Source organism: Pogoniulus pusillus, chromosome Z (assembly GCF_015220805.1).
Source record: "Pogoniulus pusillus isolate bPogPus1 chromosome Z, bPogPus1.pri, whole genome shotgun sequence".
NCBI classification, from domain to species: Eukaryota; Metazoa; Chordata; class Aves; order Piciformes; family Lybiidae; genus Pogoniulus; species Pogoniulus pusillus.
The window spans coordinates 76937201-76952859 of record NC_087309.1 but is presented as its reverse complement, the minus strand read 5'-3'; the positions used below and the strand labels follow the sequence as shown (position 1 = coordinate 76952859).

At 44.4% G+C, this 15659-nt stretch overlaps 1 long non-coding RNA gene across 1 annotated transcript; it reads left to right on the top strand.

The window, feature by feature from the left end:
* Positions 1-470: 470 nt before the first annotated feature.
* Positions 471-1440, top strand: LOC135173398 (uncharacterized). Its single transcript, XR_010301303.1, has 3 exons — positions 471-556; positions 757-860; positions 1023-1440. It is a non-coding gene; the product is annotated as an uncharacterized LOC135173398 (long non-coding RNA).
* Positions 1441-15659: the final 14219 nt, after the last annotated feature.

The window sequence follows — 15659 nt, the reverse complement described above, 5'->3', positions numbered from 1 at the left end:
GCTTTTCTGTAGGCCCCCTTCAGATACTGAAAGGCCACAAGAAGGTCACCTCAGAGCCTCCTCTTCTCCAGACTGAACAGTCCCAACTCTTTCAGTCTGTCCTCATAGGAGAATTAAAATGGGGCTGTCATGCTTAGAATCAGCAATATAAGCCACACTATATGGCTTGGCTATACTACTGCAGAGTTTGGTACTGTTAAGCCATCAGCAAATATATTATTAGATTGGTGGAGTTCAATACATACCATGGTGTGTGTATTATTTTAATACATACCATAGTGTGTTATTTTAATACACATCATAATACATTTCATAGTGCTGAAATTGTGCCTGCACGTAGGCTGCAGAAGGAAATCCTACTGTACGCTCAGGGATTGCACTCCCATGAATGACACCTAGTCTATGCAATTCAGGTATCCTAGCAACCTCCATGAATCATGATCTTTGTTTCTCTGTGACTTGTTTATACAGAAAACACTGCTAGCATGGGGCCAGCCCTTCCATTCTTTACTGTAGTGAAGAGAAAGACTGCAGAAATGGTCCCACCGTCACCGGGGTGAGTCATGGGGGAAAGATCATCTACTTCTGTACCCTGTGGTGTGAACTGCTTTGTCCTGGGTGAGTGTACAAGCATTAGCACCTACTGAGTTTTCTGACAGTTATGCAGTTTTAATAATGGAAAGGGTTAGTTTGGCAATCACACAGAGGATAAGGAAGTATCACTTAAAACAAACCCTCTCAAATGTGTTTTTTAAGGAAAAGAAAGAATTTAAGGACCCTTTGTGCTCACCAGGTCACACTGCATGCATCACTGAGAAGAAGGTGGCTCAGGAGAAAGCAAATTCCTTCAGTGGCTGACAGTAAGTGATTTTCTTTGCTAATGCTTCTCTCGGTTGTCTTAGGTTGGAGAAGGGAACCTCTGGTCTCCCTTGTTACCATTTGCAGTAGGATTAGGAAACAAATTTGGCTCCAAACCATCAAGCAACCAACAATGAGTTTTTTTCAACTCTTTGTTTTGGCAGGTGGACAGAAAGGTGATACTGCAATTTGCTCTTATGTAGGAGCGTGGGTAGATAATGCCATGTGGGTGACTAACTGCAGAGCAGAGTCCTTGGGCTTGTAACTTCTGGTCAAGATACTGTTTCTTTTTGGCCCTGAAACTTCTGTGCATGAGAAATGGCTTTCCTTAACAGCTTTCCTAAAGTAAGATAATCTATCAGTGTCCTATATTGCAGAGAAAGAAGAGAAAGACTGAATCGTCACTATGACTGGAGTGGAACAAGACTGGCTAGCCATAAATGCCTACTTACCTGATTATCTCTGTCTTCATTGGTGTTAGTTCATACATTTGTTCAAAATGGAAAGTTCCTAAAGCCACTGCAATTGAATGGTGTGGGGCAGAAAAGGAAGAACTTCCATTAAACTCGTGAAGTTCTGTACAGGGCACCAAAAGCCTCAGAGAATCTTGTACGTCCTCCTCCAGATGAAGAGTATTCTTTCTTTGCTGAGAACTTGAATGTTTGTAATCTTTATTCAAAGTGCAGCCTCAACTTAAATTTGGTACTGCAGGCAGTAGAAGTAAATCATAGAAGTTAAGAAATTAAATGTTAAGGTGAGGTTCACACATAGAATATCATTCTAGGTTAAAAGAAAGTTCAGATCACAGCTTCAGAACAACAACAACGACAGAAAAAAAAAAAAGGTAAGTGTTCCTGTCAGTGCCTCAAAAAAGGTTCTCCTATGCACTCTTGTACAGGTATAGGTGGTGGCTCCATGTATGCATGCAGTAATCTCAGCTCCAGGATTTCAGGCCAGTTGGCCTATGAGAAGTTAAACATTAGTTTTGGCATTATATAGTGTGCAAGCCACCTCCACACTTCACACTTTCACTTACGGTGCCAATAGAGAGGCCAAAGATGTGAGTAATGCAGAGACTGCACCTGAACCAAGTATTTTGCCCCAGGGAAATACTAACGTACTTCACTGCTGAGCACTCGACTGTGGTCAGAGCTCTATTTTGTTAACAATTCTTTCTTCCTCAGCCCAGTGTGAAACTGGTAAAAGAAATGCTTTGTTCACACAATTTTATTTACAAGGGTGTCTGTTGTATCTGCTGTGTTAGTTATATTTGTTAAATGTTGTGCCGGGTAGGCTGCAGTTCTTTACAGTCTGAACTACTTTTCTTGTTTCTCAGCAAGGTAGGGGCATCCTGAAGTGTTCCAAGGAAGAACACGTACCCTTCCTGACTGCGCTTTGCTTTCTTCTTACTGGAATTACAGGTGTACTATCTAAAGGAGCCTATCATTCCTTCATTTTAAACTTTATTCTTTCATTCCTATAGTGTATTTGTTCTTGCCTATTTTCACCACATTTGACTGATGTCCCTCACATCTCTTCATCTTGCTTCATTTCCCATTGCACTTATGCTTTTGGTTGTTTGATGCTCCTTCTGCCTCCGCTACCTCTCGGCATATGGACCCTGTCCAGTCTGCTGAGGCTCTGAGCCACAGATCAGAGCAGAGGGGCAACCTGAGGCAACCTTGTGCTTCCTCCTTCCAAACTTAGACATCAGTGAAAAACTGCCCTCAGTCTATCAAATCTTCAGTCAAGGGACTTTGAGCCTTGGCCTGTGATCGTGTTCCTCTTTTCAGTGATCCCAGAAATCAGAGAGAACACTGAAGGCATTTTCTGTAAAAATTCTGATACTAAACATGTTGTACATTTCCAGTTTCAATTCTGCTATTCCAGTCACTGTTTCCAGAAAACAATGATGAATTCTGATCTCTGTTTTCCTCTGGTAAGAGAGTTCATTAGAGTGACCTTGTATTTCTGGACAGCACCAGGTACCACCTGACCATTTTTTTCTCTGACATTTAACAGTCACTCTAAAGGTATAATTTGTTTACAGCTCTCGGTAACATTTACCTCATATGACACTGATGTCCATGAGTACACATTGAGGGCACTCTATAGCAGCTGGCTGTTGATGAAGCTAAAAGGAAACACAGGGGCAGCACCACTTACAGATAAATGGAAATCGGACTAGTGCTTATAATGGTGAAGTTTAACAAGTTAGGACCATGGAAAAGGTGTTGCCTCATGAACAAAGTGGATGGTATCCAAGAAGCTGGTAAGAAAACCAAATCCATCAAATGAGACATATTTTCATATGTGATTATACATGCTTTGCCAGCAAAGCAGTTTTTTTGGAATCTCTTGCCTCAGATGCAGTTGTAAAGAACACAAGGCAATCTCAATTCAGCATTCACAGATTTACTAGAACGTATAGTCTCATGCTTTGATGTGACCAATCATGTAAGAATGAAGTTGCACCTCCAGTACAAGAAGACAAACCAGCTAACAAAATGTGCTTGACATGAGATTACTTCTGGTGTTTCTACAACATGTTTGCAGATCATAAGAGAGAGTAAATGTCTTCCCGTGCAGATTCTGGCTAAAAGTGCATGATAACTGAAGTAGTACCCATGGTTCCCAGCACTCAGCTTTGGACTTCTTTAGACATCATGCTTCTAAGCAGTGTTTCTTACATAGGTATTAAAAGGCCCCAGTGAACCTTCTCTAAGGAAAAGAACACAGTAATGCCTACCTCCACTTCATTCTAAATCTGATGTTGGCCCTTCATGATTGTTATGAGTGGTTGCTGGTGAAGAGTGTAGCTAATGGCTCCAGAAACAGTCTCATTTCAACTATTGTGAGAAGAGCTGACAAGACTTGCCTTACCAAAACCCATACCTGCTTTCATGCATTAGGTAGTGTGAGTGAACAGAAAGGGTGGAGCTGGGAAGGTCCACGATAAGACTATGGTTGTTGCCTGTTTCCAGACCTGGAAGTTCTTAAGAGCCTTTTAGCCTGTGGGAGAAAGTTTGCCTGCTCACAAGGCTGTTGGGACAGAGCAGTAATTTGGCTTGATAAATATTTTTATTATTTGATTCAAGGTATCTAGAAGTTAGGGGAACTGCCACAACAAGTAGGTCAGTGATACAGGTTAGATCTTTTAGTCTGACATACAGGTCCTATTTCCTTTTCATCTAGACTACGTTGTATTTTCTTCTACTTTCTGTGCAGTTCAGGCTGGAAGACACAGTTCACTTGGAAACGAGGTAGACTGTGTTGGACTCCACACTTCTGTCCCAGCAGGGCAGAGCATCACTCACTGAGGAAGCTGCACTTCATGGCTGCTAAAGCTGCCTTTGATTAGTCCCTTTGCCTTCCAATGGTGAGTCACCTCCTTCTTTCCTCCTGTGAAAGCTGATCTTAGTTGTCATTTTGGGACAAATACTTTACTACTTCAGTTATTCACTAGTGCCTTTCTATTTACAACAAACTTCCCACATTCTGTTGTCTTGTGGTAAATTTGAACTTCATAGAATAACCAGGAATGGCACTGTGCCCTCCTTTACTTTAAAAAGCCTGAGAAGAAAGCCATGTGATACAAGAAGCTGGGAAGTGGGGAAGGGCAAAGGAACAGTTTTCCATGGAGATGCTTTGAGATGTGTATTTCTTTCTGAGGAGGTGGGAAAGGAAGCTGAAGCTCTAAGAAACTATGGGTCATTCATTACCCTGTTGTTATCCAAGCTCAAAAGTCAAATATCTGAGGCTGGTGGAAGGCCTCTTCATAAACAGCATTACACAATCCTACTAGATAAGGGGAATCCATGTACAAAAGGTAATCAGTTGAAATAAATGCTGTTGTGTGACTCTGTAAACACAGATAACTGCCATGAAGGTTTTACTTCCTGCTCGGGAAACTGTTAGTGACCAAGGAGTACTGTAAAAGGTTAACCCTCCTGGAGGAGTGGTCTTGAATCTGCCCCCAGGTCCTTCTGACTCCTCCCTGGGGGCAGGTCTGAATCTGTCTCCAGGTGTAGTGGTTAGCCCACTCCCACTGTCTGCATAGCCCCCTATAAAAACAGAGGAACTTCCTGTTTCCCTGTCTTTCTGCCTTCCAGCACCACCCTTTTGTTCCTGCTGCTCATTGTTTTACCACATGGCCATCCTTCCACGGGGTGGACAAACCCCTTGCCATCAGTCTGGTTGTACATATATTTTTTTGGTTTTGCTTCTTGTTCTTTTTCCTTCCCTATACCTCTTTGTAACTCCCCTACCTCAAATGCCTTTTATTTATTGTCAAAGTTTTCTCCCTTAACTTCCAAATTGAAGTGAGATTATTTATTTGGGTGTGTTTTATGTTTTCTCTTCTGCATCAAATTCCTTTCTCTCCTGTCCCGGGTTAGGGCAGATCCCTCCCCTGGGGAGAAATAAACTCACCACAACACAGACCCCCTTTTTTTGAAAGTCTGGGAAAGATGAAATTGTATTTCTTATAGTATAAGTATAACAATGTAAAGAGAGATAATAACTAGAGAAGGAAGAGAGAAAAAAACAAAAAACAAACAATACAACATCCCTTGAAGGGATGGTGCGAGCGGCGGCGTTTTGGGTTCTTTGACCATGGGGGAACTTTTACTGCGCCGGACCTGCTGGCTTGTGATGGGGTGCAATTGTCTACGAAGGGCAGGAGAGTCCTGGCAATGGAGTTGGCAGGGCTCATTAGGCTGGCTTTAAACTAGGTCTGAAGGGGGTGGGTGAGGAAATTACTCTCTCTGAGAAGGAGAGAGATGGAAGGAAACTAAGGACAATTGAATCGAGAGCCCAGCTGAAGTGTATCTACACCAATGCACGCAGCTTGGGTAACAAACAGGAGGAATTGGAAGTCCTGGTCCACCAGGGGGACTACGATGTAGTTGCCATTTCAGAAACTTGGTGGGACGACAGGCATGACTGGGCTGCTATACTGGAGGGATATAACCTTTTCAGGAGAGATAGGCAAGGGAGAAAAGGAGGAGGGGTGGCCCTGTATATTAGGGAGTCACTCCATGCCACTGAGCTTGAGGTGAGGGATGAAGGGGTAGAGACCTTGTGGGTTAAAATCAGAGGGAGGACTAATAAATCTGACATCCTGGTTGGAGTCTGTTACAGACCACCCAACCAGGATGAGGGAACAGATGAGATATTTTACAAACAGCTGGAGGCTGTCTCAAGATCTTCAGATCTTGTCCTTGTGGGTGACTTTAACCTGCCAGATATCTGCTGGGAACTTAATTCAGCAGAGAGGAGGCAGTCCAGGAGATTTCTGGAGTGCATGGAGGACAGCTTCATGACCCAACTGTTAAGTGAGCCTACTAGGGGTCAAGCTCAGCTTGACCTGCTGCTCTCCAACAGAGAAGGGCTGGTAGGAGATGTGATAGTGGGAGGCTGCCTGGGGTGTAGTGATCACGAGTTAGTGGAGTTTTCAATATACAGGGAGGTAGGGAGGCACTACAACAAAACCTACACCTTGGACTTTAGGAGGGCAAACTTCAATTTGCTCAAGGAACTTATTTCCAATGTCCCTTGGGCAGCAGTCCTCGAGAACAAAGGGGTCCAGGATGGTTGGACCTACTTTAAACAGGAGCTCTTGAAGGCACAGGAACTGGCAGTTCCCACGTGCCGAAAGATGAGCTGCAGGGGGAGGCGACCAGCCTGGATGAGCAAAGAGCTCCTGAAGGAAGTGGGGGAGAAAAAGAGGGTGTATCGCCTCTGGAAGGAGGGGAAGGCTTCTCCTGATGTGTTTAAGGAGGTAGCCAGACTATGTAGGAGAAAAATTAGAGAGGCTAAGGCTCAGCTAGAACTTAGGCTGCCACTTCTGTGAAAGTTAACAAAAAACACTTTTATAAATTTATCAATGCTAAAAGGAAGGGCAAGAAGAGCCTCCACTGCTTACTGGACCAGGAGGGGAACACTATAACTGATGATGAAGCAAAGGCAGAGGTCCTGAATGCCTTCTTCGCCTCAGTTTTCAACAGTAAGGAGGGAGGAGGAGGAGGCAAGTGGCCTCTTGAACTGGGGGATGGGGTCGGGGAGCGGTGTGTTCCCCTGGAAATTCCTGAAGAATTAGTTCAGGACCTGCTGAGTCATCTGGACACCCACAAGTCCATGGGACCAGATGGGATCCATCCCAGGGTGCTGAGAGAGCTGGCAGCTGAGCTGGCCAAGCCGCTCTCCATCATTTTCCAGCAGTCCTGGCTCACCGGAGAGGTCCCAGGAGACTGGAAAATGGCCAACGTGGTCCCCATCCACAAGAAGGGTCGGATGGAGGAACCTGGGAACTACAGACCTGTCAGCCTGACCTCAGTGCCAGGGAAACTGATGGAGCAGGTTCTCTTGGGGCCAATAACTGCGCACCTGAGGGATGGCAAAGATCTCAGGTCCAGCCAGCATGGGTTTAGGAAGGGCAGATCCTGCCTTTCTAACCTGATCTCCTTCTATGATCAGGTGACCCGCTTGGTGGGTGTGGGGAGGCCTGTGGATGTGGTCTGTCTGGACTTCAGCAAGGCCTTTGACACTGTCCCCCACAGCAAACTGCTGGCTAAGCTGTCAGCCCATGGCTTGGATGGCAACACTCTGTGCTGGGTTAGGAACTGGCTGGAGGGCCGGACCCAGAGAGTGGTGGTGAATGGTGCCACATCCAGCTGGCGGCCAGTCACTAGTGGTGTCCCTCAGGGATCAGTGCTGGGCCCCATCCTCTTTAACATCTTCATAGATGATCTGGATGAGGGCATCGCGTCAGTCATCAGCAAGTTTGCAGATGACACTAAGCTGGGGGCAGATGTGACTGAGTTGGAGGGCAGAAGGGCTCTGCAGCGGGACCTTGACCACCTGGACAGATGGGCAGAGGCCAATGGGATGGCGTTCAATAGCTCCAAGTGCAGGGTGCTGCACTTTGGCCACAACAACCCCATGCAGAGATACAGGCTGGGGTCGGAGTGGCTGGAGAGCAGCCAGACAGAGAGGGATCTGGGGGTGCTGATTGATACCCACCTGAACATGAGCCAGCAGTGTGCCCAGGTGGCCAAGAGAGCCAGTGGCATCCTGGCCTGCATCAGGAATGGTGTGGTCAGCAGGAGCAGGGAGGTCATTCTGCCCCTGTACTCTGCACTGGTCAGACCACACCTCGAGTACTGCGTTCAGTTCTGGGCCCCCCAGTTTAGGAAGGACACTGAGATGCTTGAGCGTGTCCAGAGAAGGGTGACGAGGCTGGTGAGAGGCCTCGAGCACAAGCCCTACGAGGAGAGGCTGAGGGAGCTGGGATTGGTTAGCCTGGAGAAGAGGAGGCTCAGGAGTGACCTTATTGCTGTCTACAACTACCTGAAGGGTGGTTGTGGCCAGGGGGAGGTTGCTCTCTTCTCTCAGGTGGCCAGCTCCAGAACAAGGGGACACAGCCTCAGGCTGCGCCAGGGGAAATTTCGGCTCGAGGTGAGGAGAAAGTTCTTCACTGAGAGAGTCATTGGACACTGGAATGGGCTGCCTGGGGAGGTGGTGGAGTCGTCGTCCCTGGGGCAGTTCAAGGCAAGGTTGGATGTGGCACTTGGTGCCTTGGGCACTGTGGTAAAGGGTTGGACTTGATGATCTGTGAGGTCTCTTCCAACCTTGGTGATACTGTGATACTGTGATACTGTGATAACAACCTTAAGGGAGATGGGGGAGGGGTCAAGCGGCGGCGAAGCAGCAGAAGCAGCAGCAGCCAAAACAGCAGCCGGGGACGATAGGCGAAGCTGAGAAGCAGCAGAAGCCAGCGGGAGAAAGGGGGAGAACAAGCTGTGCTTCTAGACATTAAGCTCTTGATGCTCCAATGAAATTATATTAATTTATCTATTGTTGCCATTTATGTGGCCTATCCCTGGAGTGGTCATCTCTCCCCTATGTCTGAGCTAGAGAATCAGCTCAAACGGCCACATCTCCAAAACGGGGGAGAGGAGAAGGCATCCTATAATTGTATTGGTTCTGTTAGATATATAGATATATTTACATGTATATATATATATATATACATATATATATATATATGTATATATATATATATACAGAGAGAGAGTCTCTGGGAAATTTAAACTAGAACAGAAACAAATACCTACACCTTTGCTAGAGGGAAACATCAGATCCTGTTTAAATCTGTGTGATGGAAAGTAAGACAAGGAACCAGAACACAATTGGCTGTCCAGACTATAGTGATAACAGGCTCTAACAAATCAATGTGAAAGTTTGTTCAAACACTTGGATGTGTCTGAGTATTGCTAGATACCACTTTGTTCTACATCTATGTTTTTTTCTAGGTTGAATGCAACAAGGCAGCAATACAGTCAGAAGACCTAATAACAGAGGAAGGAGACATCTATAGTGAAAGTGCTTCTGCCTGATGTTGGCCTTTGGGCTAACAAAGGTTTGTTGGTGCTGACTGGAGGCACATGGCTCTCAGCCTGCCCGTGGGACTATCGTGAGCAGCTTGAGTTCCAAGAAATTATACCCCAGATGTGTCTTGATGAGATTGTGCAATATGAACAGATTGATTGTTTCTCCAGAAACTGGGTCGTCCTGCTCCTATCACTTGCTTCTAAGTTGATTCTAGTGTTACACCATCAGATTTGTTAGTGTGGTGTAGGGTAACAGCCTTTTGAAGAAAATATTTAGCATTTTCCCCTCTTCACTGTTAGCTATTGACACAAGATGCAATCCTGCAGTTGCTTTGCATTTTCATAGAGACAAGTGCTAGCTTTGGGGAAAGGTGCAGCATGGTTTCCAGACTAGTTCGTGCTTCATTACTAAGAGATTGTGCTTTCTGTACCTCACAATCTCTTTTACTGTCATTTACTGTAATGTACCATTTCTATGCCAACACCGAGTTATTACTTACAGGGAAATATAATGTTACAAAGGAGTGAAACATTTCTATCAGTCTTTAATCCACCTTGGTGAGTAGGAAATAAGAATGAACATGAGCTCAACCTGTTTGTCATCAGTGAGTGTAAGATTCTGAGAGGAAAAGTGTTGGGCTGATGGCTAAAAATTACTCACTGTGGCATTGTTTTTCCTTCCCTCTAAACCTTCTGTCAAATACTCCTCACCAAATACCATTTACTCCTCATCAGAACCATTCTACTCTTGCGGTTTCCAGATTCTGGTTGCAGTGTGTTTCAGGTGATGAGAATCTGGAAAGATTTGACTCCTTTTTAGGAAAGACAGGCCAGCAAAGTGAGGTGGAGAAGTTACTCTTCATGTGAAAAAGCAACTGGAATGTATCAAGCTCTCCATGGAGGCAGATGAAGATTGAGTTGAGAACTTGTGGGTAGACATTAAGGGGTAGGCCAGTATGAAAGACTGTGGTTGGTTATTACTGACCACCTGATCAGAGTGGAGAAGCTGAACAGACCTTCCACATACAGCTTAAAGAAGCCTCACAACCATGGGCCTTGGTTTTCATGTGGGACTTGAATCACCCTGATACCTACTGGGAAAGCCACACAACCAGTCACATACAGTCCAGAAGGTTTGTCTAATAAATGATAACTTTTTGACTCAGATGGTGGAGAAGCCAACAAGGAGAGTAGTACTACTGGACCTAGTACTGACAAACGAAGAAGGACTGTTGGAAGACACTAGAGTTGGGGGTAGCCTTGGCAGTGGTGATCATGAGAAGACGGAGTTCAGGATCATGGGTAGGAGGCACAAAACAACAAGTAGGCTTAAAACTTGGACTTCAGGATAGCTAACTTTGTCCTGTTCAAGAAACTACTTAGAAAAATCCCTTGGGTTAGGCTCTGGAAGATAGAGGGGCTCAAGTGATCTGGCTGATATTCACAGGATCACAGGATATTAGGGGTTGGAAGCGACCCAAGGAGATCATCGAGTCCAACCCCCCCTGCCAGAGCAGAACCACACAATCTAGCACAGATCACAGAGGAGCACATCGCTTAGGTGTAAGGACTGAAGCAAAGAAGGCTTTCAGCAACTCTGCCTTCTCCGCATCCTCAGTTATGAAGGCTGCTTTCTTGTTCAGTAGTGCCCCCTCACACCTTCCCTGTTCTTCCTTTTTCCACCGATATATTTGAAGAAGCTTTTCTTGTTCTCTTTTACTTCCCTTGCCAGCTTCAGTTCCAAGAGGGCTTTGGCCTTCCTTGTTGCCTTCCTACATGCCCTGACAACTTTAGAGACTCTATAGATCTCCCAAGTGACAAATCTCTTCTTCCATGAATTGTAGAATTTCCTTCAGGAGCTCCTTGTTCAGCCATGCACATTACTTAATTCTTACCCACAAGCTTTCAACCTGTTCTGCCTCCCCCCCGGATAGAACTCAGCACATTTCAGTTGTTCTCACACAAAGAGAACAATGTTCAAGAACCGCTTCCTCCAATTTCAGAATCAGTGTATCCTTAAGAGCAGGAAATCAGGCAAGGGAAGCAAGAAACTTCCATGGTTGATAATGGAGCTTCTGAAATAGCTCAAGTGAAAAAAGGGGATGACAACTTGGGAAGATTGCGGGTACTCTGTCAGAATATGCAGGGATGAAACAAGGGAACCTAAGGCCGCCTTAGAACTGAACCTGGCAAGGGATGTCAAGATCAACAGGAAGAGTTTCTTCAAGTATATGGGAGGCAAAAGTAAAACTAGAGACAATGTGGCCTGCTGTTGAATAAGGTGGGTGCCATGGTAATGGAGAATGCAGGGAAGGGGGAGTTACTGAATTTCTTCTTTTTTTTAGTCTTTGCTGCTCAGGTCAGCTCTCAGGAGTTCCTGACTTTGGAGATAACAGAGAAAGTCTGGACAAAGGAAAAATTTTACTTGCTTGATGCAGATCAAGTTAGAGATCAGTTAAATAAACTGGATGGCAACAAATCCATGGGTCCTTAGGGGAGGGACCTGGCAGAAGTCATTGGTGGGCCACTGTCTACCATCTTTGAATGGTGCTGGAGAACAGGCAAAGTGCCCAAGTATTGCAGAAAAATCAGTGTCACTGCACTCTTCAGAAAGGACAAGAAGGAAGACCCAGGAAGCTACAGGCCACTCAATCTCCCCTCCATCCCTGTAAAGATAATGGAACAACTTGTTCTAGGCATCATCTCAAAGTCTGTGGAAGAAATTAATGTTATCGGAAGTAGTCAACATGGATTCACCAATGGGAAGTCCTGTCTGACTAATCAGGTAGCCTTCTATGCAGATATGACTGGATGGATAGATGAGGGGAGGGCAGTGAACACTGTCTACCTTGATTTCAGCAAGACTTTTGACATCACCCCTCCATCATCTTCACAGGTAAGCCTAGAAAGTGTGAATTAGATGAATGGCAAAGGGCAGATTGAAAACTGTCTGAAAGATAGTTCAGATGGTTGTGGTCAGTAGCACAGAGTCCAGTTGGAGGTCTATAGCAAGTAGTGTTCCCCAGAGGTCAGTACTGGGTCCAGTCCTGTTCTATGTTATTTATCAGCAACCTGGATGAAGGAGCAGAGTGTAACCCAGCAAGCTTGCTGATGATACAAAACTGGGAGGGGTGACTGACGCACCATAAGGCTGTGCTGCCATCCAGCATGGCCTGGACAAGCTGGCAAGTTGGGCAGGGAGCAAACTTACGAAGTTCAACATGGGGAAGTATAGAGTACTGGAACCTAGGGAGGAATAACCTTATGTGCTGGAGAACAGCACTGTGGAAAAAAGTCTGGGAGTCATGGTCACCAATAGGATGACCATGAGCAAGCAATGTGCCCTTACGATGAAGAAGGCCAGTGGTATTCTTAGATGTACCAAGAAGAGTGTGTCCAGCAGGTTGAGCAAGGTTCTTCTCCTCCTCTACTCTGCCCTGGTGAGGCCTCATCCTGAGTACTTCATCAGCTTCAGGGCTACCCAGTTCAAGAAGGACAGCGAACTGCTTGAAAAGGGACAGCAAATGACTATGAAGTTAATTAGGAAACTAGAACATCTCTCTTACAAAGAAAGGCTGAAGAACTGGAAGCTCTTTAGCCTGGGGAAAAGGAGACTGAGAGTGGGTGGAACACTAGAACAGGCTGCCCAGAGAAGTAGTGGAGTCTGCATCTCTGGTCTCATTCAAAGCCTGCCAGAACGCTGTGCTGTGCAGTCTGCTCTAGGAAAACCTGCTCTGGTGAGGTGTAAAGGGTTAACCCTCCTGGGGGAGTGGTCTTGACCTCTCCCCGGGGGTGGGTCTGAACACTGCCAGGTGTGGTGGTTAGCCCACTCCCACTTCCTGTCTAAGATACATAAAAGCAGGGGGACCTCCTGTTGCTCTCTCTCCCTGCCTCCCTGCTCACCAGCATCACCTTCCTCCTTCCTGGTTCTCTTTGTTTTACCACGTGGCCATCACCCATGAGGTGGACAAACCGTTGCCATCAAATCTGCTTGTATTTATGCATTTTGTATCTTATTTTCCCTTCCCTATACCTTTGTAACTTCCCTACCTCAGATACCTTTTATTTATTGTTAAACTGTTCTTCTTTTTTTAACATCCAAACTGGAGTGAGATTATTTATGTGGGTGTGCTTACCTTTCCTCTCTCTACATCTAATTCCTTTTCTTTGGGAAAGAAGAGGGAAGGGCAGCCTATAAATTGTTATTGGTTCTATCAAATATATTTGAGTCTCTGGGAAATTTAAATTAGAACTGAGACATGAGGCAGCCTTACTAAATGATCCCTGTTTCGTGTGAGTATTGAGACTAATAGTTCCATGTATATTATCAATCTTGGATCTTTCCAGAGCATGAAACCAAGAAACAAATAAATTCTAGAGTGCAGAATATAGCAGCTGCTTTCACTTATCTTTTTAAAATCCTACAGTCAATTATAAAGCAGTTCTCATCTAATCTGATGCATATGTAGCTTCTGGGTGACCAGACATGAGTCCTATAGTTTGTCCAGCACACAACTAATCAAGGCAAAGCACTGATGCTCTCAAGCAGATTGCTAGCAAGTTTGTTTTATGTCCAGATGCAGAGGTCACATGAGTTCATATTTGCAGCAGTTAAATGCTATGAGGCAGAATTTGAAAGAAAATTCTCTATAATTTTTGTTATCTAAATTGATTTACAGTATTTGCTGCCAGCAGAGATTGTTCTGGATCAGATGCTGACTGAAGGATTAGAAAATATAACCTATGTGAATCTGGTTATTTACTGGTGAAAGGACCTGACATTTACTACGGAAGGCACAGACAAGCAGTTACTTTCTGCGTCCTTCCCACACTACCTCCACCCTTCTTGCTTGCTTACTTTCCCTTCTCCAGGACATTTCGCAACAGCTGCATCCTGCCCTTTACAAACTGATAGGCTTTTTCCTGCCATTTGGCTCCTGTAGTGTAAGTTGCAAGTCATGCTGGTTTGCAACAGCTCTGTGATGTACGCAAAAGAAGAAAAACAGGATCGGAGCCCCAAGTTCATGTTTGCTTGTAGCCTAAGGAAAGATCTGAACTCAGATTTGCAGGAGGAAGAGGCATCATCTTATTTGCTGCAGCTATTCACAGTGTTTTTCAATTTTTTTTTTAATGGCCTGAAGCCCACAGCTTGAAACTTGATGTTGAATTTGTGTTTCTTTTGATAAGAAAAAAATAAAACAACAAACCACAGTGCTTGTATAGGTCTGGAAGAACGTAAAACGTAGCACTGAGTACTTTTAAATATGCAGGTAGAAATGGATGGCTCACTTAACATTTTCTTTGGTTTTCTGACAGATCGAGGCATGCCTTTTATGAAAAACTGTTCCCTGTTTCTAGGATCTCACAGTAGACTTAACAGCTAGAAAAAGGATAGCTGGATGTAAAGGTACACGGACAAACATTCCGGGACAAGTCCCAGATCTTTTTGAGTGAGGATTTATTTTGGAGATTCAGAGCTGTTATTTTCTTTTCTACTTTGCCATGCAGGATTACGAAAGAGTACACATTAAAAGTGTTTGGCTGTTCTCAAAGTACAAGAAAAACACCAAAAATAATGTAAGTAAAAAAATTCCAACAGTACCATTGATGCAAAGACTAGAAAACAGTGATTGGACTACTGTGGAGTGGAAACCTTTGTGTGATTTTTTTTTTTTTTTTTTATTCCATGATTTCAGGTGGAATATTTATTTCCAAAATCTAAAGTAAAGGTTGGCAAATATGACAGAAGTCATTTGTGATGAAAGAGGGTTCAGTTCAGGACTGATTTCAGTTGTAATTTTACTTACTGAAAATAAATGGATGCAACAGTCATCTGCCTACTGTCAGGCTAGTCTTTAGTAGATTAAATCTTTAGTAGATTAAGGTAATCATCTAGACACTTAACAGGGATCTTACCTGGGATAAGATACTAAATGTTACTTACAGGTAACTTAAGATTTCAAATACTGTATTTCTTTGCATTTCATTGCATAAATATTTATTTTGAAGAAAGTGGATGCCTGAAATAAGGAAGTTTTTGCACTTGTCTAATGGAAATCAGAGCAAATGAATGGAAAGGAAATGCAAGGACAAAGGCAGGTTGATCTTTACTAAGTGCTCCTTCAACCAGGGAAGAGCTGTTTCTGCCTAGACTTAACTGCTTTTTCTACTCATTCATGGAATCATAGAATCGACCAGGTTGGAAGAGACCTCCAAGATCATCCAGTTCAACCTATAACACAGCCCTATCCAATCAACTACCATGGCACTAAGTGCCTATTTCTGTCTGCTCCAGATAAGCAGTTCTTGCTGCCTCCATCCAGTATGGTGAATTGAGAGAATGAGCCTTTTTTTGGTCTTTGATCCCTATCTGTTTTGTGGACATTGTAAGAATGAAGAAAATAATGT